This window comes from Petromyzon marinus, chromosome 32, assembly GCF_048934315.1.
Source record: "Petromyzon marinus isolate PM22_M1 ecotype Great Lakes invasive population chromosome 32, UKy_Petmar_22M1.pri1.0, whole genome shotgun sequence".
NCBI lineage: Eukaryota > Metazoa > Chordata > Hyperoartia > Petromyzontiformes > Petromyzontidae > Petromyzon > Petromyzon marinus.
In genome coordinates, this window is record NC_133698.1 from 7999531 (window position 1) to 8011207 (window position 11677).

General features: G+C 42.7%; 1 long non-coding RNA gene across 1 annotated transcript; it reads right to left on the minus strand.

The window, feature by feature from the left end:
- Positions 1–763: 763 nt before the first annotated feature.
- On the minus strand, positions 764–11454 carry LOC116948136 (uncharacterized). Its single transcript, XR_004403755.2, has 3 exons — positions 8369–11454; positions 3543–3586; positions 764–1782 (listed from the first exon to the last, which is right to left on the minus strand). It is a non-coding gene; the product is annotated as an uncharacterized LOC116948136 (long non-coding RNA).
- Positions 11455–11677: the final 223 nt, after the last annotated feature.

Genomic DNA, 11677 nt, shown 5'->3' on the forward strand with positions numbered 1-11677 from the left:
CTGAGATGCTTTTAAGATTCTTACACACAAAGAACGCAAATATTGACCCAGATTTTAATGTGTTTTTTTTCCTTCTCATTTCATGCGCATTTAAAAGGCAGATTGTAGTTGGGTTTTTATTTTAGTTTAAAGGCTCACGAAGATTACGAAATGTTCATACAAATCTTAATCCCTTTGAATAGAATATTCAAATATGCAAGCATATAACCATTATCCCGCTTTTCTCTCCAGAACATTCTCTCAATTGAGCAATAATGACCATTAAAAATAAGTTGGCATGTGTTTAAGTGCCCCAAGGCTGGAGTGGTCCATGGATGGTACCTTGATGTTTAGCGTCACAGCTGAATATATATGTCGCCTGTTAATTGCATACCCCCCCCCCCCCCCCCGATTAAGTCTAAATGTACTGCAATAAGAATCAAACTCGAAAGGCCCTCCAGCAGTGAGTTCAAATCATTATTTTTTAACACGGCCAGTGGCATTTCGAGGTGTTACTAATCAAGGAGGCACATGAGGGGGGAACACTTAATTTAATTTTACGGAAGCGGAACTTAATGGTGGGCTGGCACCGCCGAGATGAACCTTTAAATAAGTGGCAGTGTGCCAGGCCAAGCTCAGGAGGTGCAGTGCACCACATGGCAGCGTACAGCAATATTATCAGCCATGATCAATCTAACATTGGATGAAGGCCTCCCCCAAATTGTCACCATTGCCCACCAGTTATTCGGTGTGTACTGAGTTCAACTAAGTCGCAGACGTAGACTTGGCGGCAACACATTTATTAAACTCCAACACAAGGGGTAACTTCCCCTTAACAGAATAACAACCTATGGTGGTGACCACCAGGCTAACTACACTAGTTACTACACTAGTTACTACACTAGTTACAACGTGACTGCTACTACGGACCGGGACCAACGGCTTGGGTCCAGGTCCACGTGTTGGAGACTCGTTGAATGGAGAACGTAGACGAAGGTTTCTTCCAGGGTGAACCACAACAACCCTGGCCCCTCTCGGGACCCGGCTTATATTCCCTGTGGCGTGGCTGGCCCCTGCCCTTGGCCACGACCACCTTCCAGAATCCTCGGGAAGGATCAGGGTCCCAACCACGTGACCACCCCTAGCACCCACTTGGGGCCCCTTTGTAGGCTTGACTGGTCACGTGTCCTCCCTGGTCAACCAGAGTGCCATGGCCTTTAGAAACCTTATCCTTCGGCGGGCACTCACACACCCTGTCCTGTAGGGTTGGCACTGCACGCCAAGCGTGGTGCCAACTAGCGCTATCAATCAGTGCTCACCGGGCCCCTTTAGGGCCGGTACTACACCCTCACCACTGTGGTGTCCGCGATGTCGCTACACCGCACGCCGTGACTCTCTAGGGCCAGCACTGCACGTTGACATCCCGTGATGTCACTACAGGTGTAACAATCTACGTCAGCACCTGCACGCGGGCCGCTCTAATCGTTCCGCCACGTTGGCTGACGGTTGACGTCCTCTCGGGACGCGTTTGCATCTCCAATGGCTGTCACTCCGTCGGCCGTCGGCCCTGCTAGCCATGCCGTGTCGTGCCCAAACCCTCTTGCTTTTCTCAACAGTTCGAACAGCGTCATTGACTCGCGTATGTTCTATTAATCCACGTGTTCTTTCTCTTTGTTTCTCAGTTAAATTCCACGCATGGTTCTTGACGTAACCACGTTTTCTGCAACGTATCTCACACCGAGTAGAGTGGTTGAAAATGTCATTTCTTGAGGCACGTCGGTTTGCTACTCTTCACGCGGTTGGCTGCATGCGGTGCGAAAGGAGTTCAACACACAAGTCAGCAAAACAACTACATTAACAATAATGCATATTTTGCCCACAATGATACAAAAAAACACGCAACATGTTTAATATTTATCTTTTCAATAAGTCCGATTAACTTTTCAATTTGTTGATGTATCAATGGAGGAGTATACAATTATAAATGCATTTGTTAATGTCATTCATGAGCTATCCGCCTCTCTAATTGACGTTGAATGCATGAAACATCCATAGGTTCTATTTGGCACGTGCAAACTCTGCATTTTTTAAAATGTAAAATTAATCTCCTCAACCCCAACAATAAAAGTACATTTCAAAATATCTTCACAGTGTTCCCCGAGCACAAACAACTATTCAGAATTGTGTTCATTTTCTCAAGAGATAAGCAATGTAATTAAGGAGCAAATTACAAATTAAATAAATATTTATACGTGTGTGAGAGTACAATTATATAAAACACCTCTTGCCAGCTTGAATCTGAACGGAAATAATTTATCAAATCAATGGAAGACCTAATGTGAGTTGCAATGATATGTTACGTTCAACCAAGCAAAAGGCCTTATGTGTTCACACTCTGATAATCACTTATCAATTGATTTTCAGCTGTAGCTGCTTTTGAAACAGAAACATTTTCCCTCGACTTAAAAACTGCAGCACGTTCACGTCCAGACCACCAAACTTTGTAGGCTTTTTAATAAATAAAAGACGGTCTAGATGTGGTTTCCTCATGTCCTTGTTATCCATGTGATTTTGCTAATTAAAATAATTACTCATAACTATTGAATAAATGTGTCATCCAAAAAAATGTGTTTTTGTGTGTGTAATTTGTGTTTTATATGGCATTAGCGTGGGCTACAGGAAATTTTGATTGGGCGTTGGTTTTTGTCGCATCACAGCAGGGTAGATGGCATGGACAGTGGTCATGCATTCATCATCAGCAGCCGTGGTCATTCCACTGCTGGATGAAGGCCTCCCCAAGCCGTCGGTGCCTCTCACGACCCTGCGATGTAATGATCCACTTCGTCAGTATGAGCTGATTTCATCGCTCCATCTCCTCGGTGGACGTGCTGTTGGGACGTTTCACATTTATTGGCTGCCACTCCGTTGTTATACCTGACCATAGCATTAAACCAAGCAAATAATATATTTGTAGGAAACAAAAACCCTACACACCAAAAAGATTAATCAATTTTGAAACGCCTTTCTAACAATGTTGTGTTTGCTCTGGTATTGATATCAATGAGTCATCTCAGCCAATAGTGTTACTGAACTCTCATGCAATTGCACGAAAAACTTGCACACACACACACAATGGGGAAATACGTGTTTTTTTTCCAAATTGAACATGTTTTGTCTCCAGCAGGGAATATGTAGAAATTTGTCTTAGCATCTTCTTTACGATCCAATTTTTTTTATTATTGGGCCATGGATATTTTATTGAGAACAAAATTGCTGGTATCACAGTGGATCTGTCCACGATGGTCATCTCTCAGTTACATGCAATGCTCTTTTCATATATTTGCACTGCAGCAGCGTCTCAAAGTCATTTTGAGCGTGAACTATTTTGTGGAATATGTCATGGGAAGTAAGGTGCTGTGCACAAACATTCATGAATGTCACCCAACCCCATCGTCTGAGTACCATGCATTACAAATACCAGTTGCTGTGCTTCTTGGTTACCATTTGAGGTGCCACTATATAGGTCTGTGTATTCAGATATTGTGGGACCCATCGTCACTTACATGACCAATGCATCAGGCTCTTGGGAGGAACTTGCAGGAGCGACCTGCAACATACATGCTCTGTGTAAGACTGCATGTACTAGGTATCTCTTGAGGCATCGAGTCATACATTTATATTTATTACTATGTTCAAGATTGTTTAAATTGAATCATGCATGTAACAATTTAGAATGTTTTGTATTTGTATGTGGTGAATAAACTTTGCGGTTAGAATACAATTTTTATCCACGGGTAACAATCAGTGGTGAATGATATCTGAACTGGTCCTTAGTGCCCTATTTGCCAACACACACTGACCAGAAAGGTGACGTATGGTGAAACAACCCCTATGACCGACTTTGGCATGGGAAGGCCTTCACCCAGCAGTGGATCTACATAGGGCTGTAAATTGATATATTATAGGAATAGCATGCGTTCTCTCAGTATAAGTCCATGCATGCACATCTCCACGCTTTTGTATCCTTTTCAGCTTTCTACAAGAGTATAATGAACAGTGCCAATAGATCTTGACTTAAAGCTTTCGTGACTGCAGGAATTCATATTCTTTGGGTCTTTCGGTAAAGTCGCATAGATAGGTTCGAAGAACATGACAAACAACAAAAACTACGACGTTTCGATGGCAACACAAGCGGTCGTCTTCAGGAAAAGGACGACCCAAATGATATGAGTGCCAATATAATTTAACATAGGCACCTTATACTGACAGGCTTTCATTCGTGCAGTCGTGTTGCATGGAATTATATGGTTTAGTGTGGTATTTTCTCTTTGCCAGCGTCCACGTTGCTGATCCGTTTGTCATAGTAGGTAAATATGAAGAAAAAAATACATACCCTGCTATCTATACTGTATACAAAGTACAACATGCAAATCACAAATATATACCTATTGCACCAGACACGCAAATACATTCTATTCGGAAGCACTTACATTAAACCCGCAGGGGATTTTGTTCAATTTAGAGAAATGTTTGAATATTTAATTGTAATAATATCACTCATTTTATAGACTGCTACAACCATGGGCCAAGCGATGCCCATTGATCATCCCCACCATAGCATGGTAATTAAAACTGCTCTTTACATGAGGCTACGGGTTTTCCCCTCGCTCAGGTGTTCCCTTTGAATTTTTTACGAAGCCATAAATAATTGATGCCACCCTGCGTGCGCTTCTGATATGGGCTCGATGACAGCAAAACACCGCACCGTGTCTTGGGAGACCACTCTCGGACGAGCCAACGTGCAGTTGTGTAAGGAGCGACCGTAAGCTGCATTGTCTCTGGTGCACTATCTGGCCCCCAAAAAAAATCAAATTGCCGGTTTGGAGTTAAACTGAGCGTGATTTAAAGCACATTTCCCTCTTCGTGTTCTGTGCCAGCGCTGAGCGCACTCATGAAAGAGAAATCATGTATCGACTTGGGAACTCGGTCCTCATCAGAAAGGCGTTCTTGCCTCTGGCGGAATTTGTCCCGCTATAGAGATCAGGCCACACCGCTGCATCAGCTCATCGCTGTGAAACGAATGAGCATGTTTAATGCGCTGCCTCCATGCATGTTCCTATTAATGATTCGGTGGATAGAGGGGAACATAGCGTAGAGTCTTAAATTCCCCATCTTTGTGTTTAGTGCTTTTTAGTAGTCGATTTAATACTGCTAGGTGTGATATTGCAGTATATGGTACTTAACATTGCATTAACGTTAAAATAAGTGCAAGTCTACCCATGTTTTTTTTTAAAGGCTTTAATCAAGGCCTACTTAGGATTAAGCAGTCATTAAAAACCTTTCAGGATCAGTTTTTTGGTCTATATGTGAAGCAAGCATGAGCCATCAGCAGCCTCCAGAGTGCCCATTATAGGTGTAGCCAATAGATTTAATAGATTTAATGTGTTTTCCATGGAAAATTGCCACTAATCATTCAGTTAATTGTATTGGACACACATGATATGGGCAAAAGGCCAAGCCTACTGTAGACGGCTTCATAGATACATCTATACACTGTATACATGTGTATATCTGCTGTGTTTATGATGACTCTGTGTTCTTTGAAGATGGGCAATTTCTGCACGAATCATGATTCTTCTATGGACACATTCCCATGTTAAGATCTCCATTAAATTAAATGGGATACTCACAGGGATTCTGCCAATAGAAGATCTGTGCAACATACTTCAATTCTATTACAATTCTACTGTCAAACTTCTCTTTGCTAAACTCTGGCTATGCTTTGCTTAGCTTGGCTAAGCATCACTGATTCCTGCAGGGCAAAATGGCGATGCTGGCCGATTCCACCCGGCCAGGATCACTGTTAAAATTCCTTGCCAATGCCTCGCACATGGATGTGGCCCGATTCCACCACAACTCTGTGGTGGCAAGAAGGTTAGGGCTTGTGGGGCCTAGACGGCTGAGTGGAGGCTGGCCCAGACACATACTTACCCGTGCCCATGCAGGGCCGGGATTCACAGAACAGCTAATCTAAGTGTATAGCCAAGGCTATATGTACACGTAGTTACCATGTGTATATGCTAGGCTAGAGCCAAGGCTTTATGTACACGTAGCTACCTCATGTATATGCTAGGTTATAGCCAAGGCTATATGTACATGTAGCTCAAGCCAAGGATATATATATACATATAGCAGTGTATATGTTAACCCCCTACCACAATTGCATGATTCCACCATAACACAATAACATTGCGGATCAAATTAAATTCTAAGATTCAAATTACAATGCCCGGGTAGGATTGATGAGAATGTCCCAGTTATCGTGTGCATATATAATAAACGTTATAAACATGCGTTTAGTTATACGCTTTATATTGTGTTTAATGCTTGCATTAAACCATGCACTATTGTTCCAATAATATTTATCTACACAAGCGCTAATTTCCTGATAAAAATCCACTTAGTGTGTTCATACATTCTTTGATTAGATAGTACTTGTTCAGTCTTTGCCACTGGAAAAAAAAACTACAGAATTCTCAGGGAGAGAATGTGTCGGTTGTTTTTTTGCACTTTATATTGTTATACATTTCAATTGGATTCACATGTACACTCGTTTTGTATTAAGCACGGGCATATAGTATAGTTTGGCCCCACGTGACTTACTGAAGCCAAACACACTAACTTCTTAGAAAATATTTCCTACTCTAAAATATTCCGTTGAATAAATTATGACCAGAGACGTAGTTGTCCTGAATATGAAATGTCCTATGTATCATTGGATTTCACTTAGAATTGGAAATGCAGAGGCAGTGGTGGGTTGGAGGTAGGCTGGCATACTAACCAAGCCGGGAAAGAATGGATCACTCCACAGTCATTGATCAAACCCACACGTGCAGAGGCATCCTTTACGATGCAGCCAGCGCAAGGTGTTAACAATGACCCATGGAGCATTTAATTTTCACTGCGGTGACAGTTTTCTTCTGAATAACAATTTATAGCTAGGGTTACGTCAAGGTGCAGTAAAAAGCACATCTCAATATTGTAGTACACCATGGTCATTTAAAATGACACCGCATTCACGAAATTATTTTTCCTTTTGGGTTTATTTATAGAGAAAAATTCCAGAACCGTTCACCAAACATGCATCCGTGCATCACAATTGTTAAATGTGTTTGTTGTGGATGATAATACAATTGAGGTCTGTCTCTGGTTTGGGTTTGCAAAACAACACCATATATATTTCTCCACAGGCTACCTGGGGGGGGGGGGGGTACAATAGATTCACATCGCCCCCCCCCCACCACCACCACATCCTCCCTCCCTGCCTGGGAAGCTAATGATCCAACCAGCGGAGCAAATTCTGTGAACTCCAAGTCTACGAATCTCGGTCTTCCAATGCACTTGATGAATTAATAAATAATACCGGCTACGTAAACAAAATGTGGATTGCCGTAAGATTTACCGTAGCATGTGCAGGTCTGGGATATTGTTATGGACAAGTAGTATGTCTGAACATGAGAACTTGAGTTCCGACATACTGCTCCCAAAATGATCAGTGATTTTGTGATACAATACCATAATGCGAATCGGTGGTGCAATCTTCTGTTCTGCCATAGGCATATACAATTACGTGTGGTTCACTTGAGCCTTGAGGATTAGCAAATCGCGTTATTCCCTGCCACACTCCACAATGCCATCTACACCTGCACCGTGCAGCCTGCGCTAAACGAGGTTGTAGTGCATCTGTCGCATCGATCATCCAACGTTCCGTTTCTCCTTTGGAGGGAGAGCGTAGAAGGCCCATTCCACTAAATCCCCTCCTGTGATGTATTTCATTTATCAGTCATCACGTGCCCACAGGACCTCTATCATTTCAGGAGCAGTCACATCTGTATCCAATTCAACACATTTTTTTGTCACTGATAAAACACCGATAACACTGGGTTTATCCACGTGAAGAGTTTGAGCACTCTCAGTATATAATCGACATTGCCGACGGTGGATTAGGATATCAAGTGATTAGCCCCTCTAATACGACTCACCGATTAGAAATGCTTAACTTGGCTACGTGTTGTAATGTGATTACTCCGTGAATTTTCTCAGTGCCCTTCCCTCTTTGTGCAATGTTTAAATATCATCGGACTTGTTTCCTTCACCTTCCCCATGTCCGTCCTTTGAGATTTTCTTGCCCCCTTTATGATTTTTTTTTATTTTACCCTCAGGTTTTACAAACGGCAGCCCTCCTTCCCATTTCCACTTCTCTCCCCCGTGCCCTGAAATCTCTCCCTTCATGTTTTTTTTCGTTTCCTCGGCTCGTGTTCCCGCAATGCGTGCACCCTGCCCACCCTGCCCACCCATCCCGATTGTTGATCCGTGAGAGTGTACTCACCACTTAATGGAGCATGTAACGGGGGATTTAAATTGTGGTCGCAGCTCTGTTTTCAAATCTCCCCCGGTCCATTTTGAAGCGCACACATTTGCTCTCCACCTGGCCTGTGGAGCAATATGAACTCAAACGCACGTGGCTTTAGATAGTTATACATACCACTCACGTGCACCCAAGTAAAATTGGGCCTTTCCAATATAACACACCGAACTTTACATCACGTTACATTTACAACTAAACCCCAACTTTAATACACATTTTCGTCTGATCATAAGTATATTGTCATCGCCAATATATAAAACCCATCGCAAGGATTTGTGAACACTTCTTTGTGCCCCTTTTAAAGCCGCTTCGGGCAAGCTGAAGTTATATATATGTATATATTTCCAGTTCGGCCTCTTACGTTTAACTGTGAATGTACAGCGTGGTCCAGATGTGACTCCCAATTCATTGACCCAGAACTTATTTTTCCTTTGCATCTTCATTTTTGTTTGAAATAAACTTTACTTTAAAAATATTCAGTTTTAGAGAATGAAATGGGGGTCACAAGACACCTGGACCACCCTGTACAACAGCTCTTAACATCGTTATGATTAATTTGTGGACAAGAAATAGCAAATTCAAAAAAAAAATCAATTTTTACATAGTTGCAACATTGGTAATACACAGCAGAATGTAAAGTATCCTGTCTGAAAAACTACGTCCAACCAGAATTAAACCATGTTAGGGTAAATTGTGATGTAAATCTTTCGTGACTGCAGGGATTCATATTCTTGGTTCTTTCGGTAAAGTCACGTAGAAGGAAAACAATAAAATAATAAAAATATAAAACATTATTTTATTGTTTCCCTTCTACTTGACTTTACCGAAAGAACCAAGAATATGTTAGGGTACTATTAATTATTTTATAGTTACCTTGGTTCGGCTCAGTGGCGGTCTCTGCAATTGCAAACATATGACGCTTTGAAAATGTCATGCGTTACGATTATAACCCCTTACATGTTTTTTCATCCGATGAGAAACATGATTTTAACAAAATATGCCGGTACACTTGTACCTTGACAGTACAGTTTTACGCAAGCTCAAATATTTTTACCTAAAAATAACACTCATCACGAATTCAAAGTACCTGTAATAATCAACGCTTACATGGGTACAGAATTGTCATGCTGCGTGACTGGAGCAGAGATTGGATGGAGTGTCGCTTGACCCTTCACAATGCTGATTCTCTCCATCGCTGACACAAAATTATTTCAGATGGATGGATTATTTGGTTATTGACTGATATGCACTGGCTCTACATCTGACAGTTTGGGACAAGAGGAAAATATATCTTTAAGCTCATTGCTGGGCAACAATATTTCCCTCGGCCAAACTGAATAAACCTTTGCTCAACAACATTCGTGAATACTGTAAATACGTGCGTTAATGCAGCAAAAAAAACCACAACGATTTCAGTCGCTTGTCCAAACCTCAACCCGAGCCGCACCCATTTTCAATGTCCCATGCACCTTGTATTTCAACCTTCCTGCCCGTACCTTTCGCAGGGTATTTTGTCTCCCATCTTCCAGATGGCAAGTGGTAATGGCTGAATAACAAGATGCTGAAGGGGGGGGGGGGCGGTGTGGGGTGGGGTGGAGATCAGCCGGCAGAGATTCTCGGTGGATTTGTGGGGCCCCATCTGTATACATTTTATTAGCTCAGTTCAGCCTTTACAGTAGCTGTGTCTGTAAACACCTAGGGGATTGTAGCTAGGGCCTGAGGTGGAGGGGAAGGACGGCGACTGGGGTGTACACAAATGCACGCGTTTGTTCACATTTGACTCGTGTGCGCACACACACAGACGCTGTCCTTGTACAGTGAGGGAAAAAGTATTTGATCCCCTGCTGATTTTGTACGTTTGCCCACTGACAAAGAAATTATCAGTCTATAATTTAATGGTAGGTTTATTTGAACAGTGAGAGACAGAATAACAACAACAAAATCCATTTAAAACGCATGTCAAAATGTTTTAAATTGATTTGCATTTTAATGAGGGAAATAAGTATTTGACCCCCTCTCAATCAGAAAGATTTCTGGCTCCCAGGTGTCTTTTATACAGGTAACGGGCTGAGATTAGGAGCACACTCTTAAAGGGAGTGCTCCTAATCTCAGCTTGTTACCTGTATAAAAGACACCTGTCCACAGAAGCAATCAATCAATCAGATTCCAAACTCTCCGCCATGGCCAAGACCAAAGAGCTCTCCAAGGATGTCAGGGACAATATAGTAGACCTACACTAGGCTGGAATGGGCTACAAGACGATTGCCAAGCAGCTTGGTAAGAAGGTGACAACAGTTGGTGCGATTATTTGCAAATGGAAGAAACATAAAAAGAACTGTCAATCTCCCTCGGCCTGGGGCTCCATGCAAGATCTCACTTCGTGGAGTTGCAATGATCATGAGAACGGTGAGGAATCAGCCCAGAACTACACGGGAGGATCTTGTCAATAATCTCAAGGCAGCTGGGACCATAGTCACCAAGAAAACAATTGGTAACACACTACGCCGTGAAGGACTGAAATTCTGCAGCGCCCGCAAGGTCCCCCTGCTCAAGAAAGCACATATACATGCCCGTCTGAAGTTTGCCAATGAACATCTGAATGATTCAGAGGACAACTGGGTGAAAGTGTTGTGGTCAGATGAGACCAAAATGGAGCTCTTTGGCATAAACTCAACTCGCCGTGTTTGGATGAGGAGGAATGCTGCCTATGACCCCAAGAACACCATCCCCACCGTCAAACATGGAGGTGGAATCATTATGCTTTGGGGGTGTTTTTCTGCTAAGGGGACAGGACAACTTCACCGCATCAAAGGGACGATGGACGGGGCCATGTACCGTCAAATCTTGGGTGAGAACCTCCTTCCGTCAGCCAGGGCATTGAAAATGGGTCGTGGATGGATATTCCAGCATGACAATGACCCAAAACACACGGCCAAGGCAACAAAGGAGTGGCTCAAGAAGAAGCACATTAAGGTCCTGGAGTGGCCTAGCCAGTCTCCAGACCTTAATCCCATAGAAAATCTGTGGAGGGAGCTGAAGATTCGAGTTGCCAAAGGTCAGCCTCGAAACCTTTATGACTTGGAGAAGATCTGCAAAGAGGAGTGGGACAAAATCCCTCCTGAGATGTGTGCAAACCTGGTGGCCAACTATAAGAAACGTCTGACCTCTGTGATTGCCAACAAGGGTTTTGCCACCAAGTACTAAGTCATGTTTTGCAGAGGGGTCAAATACTTATTTCCCTCATTAAAATGCAAATAAATTTATAACACT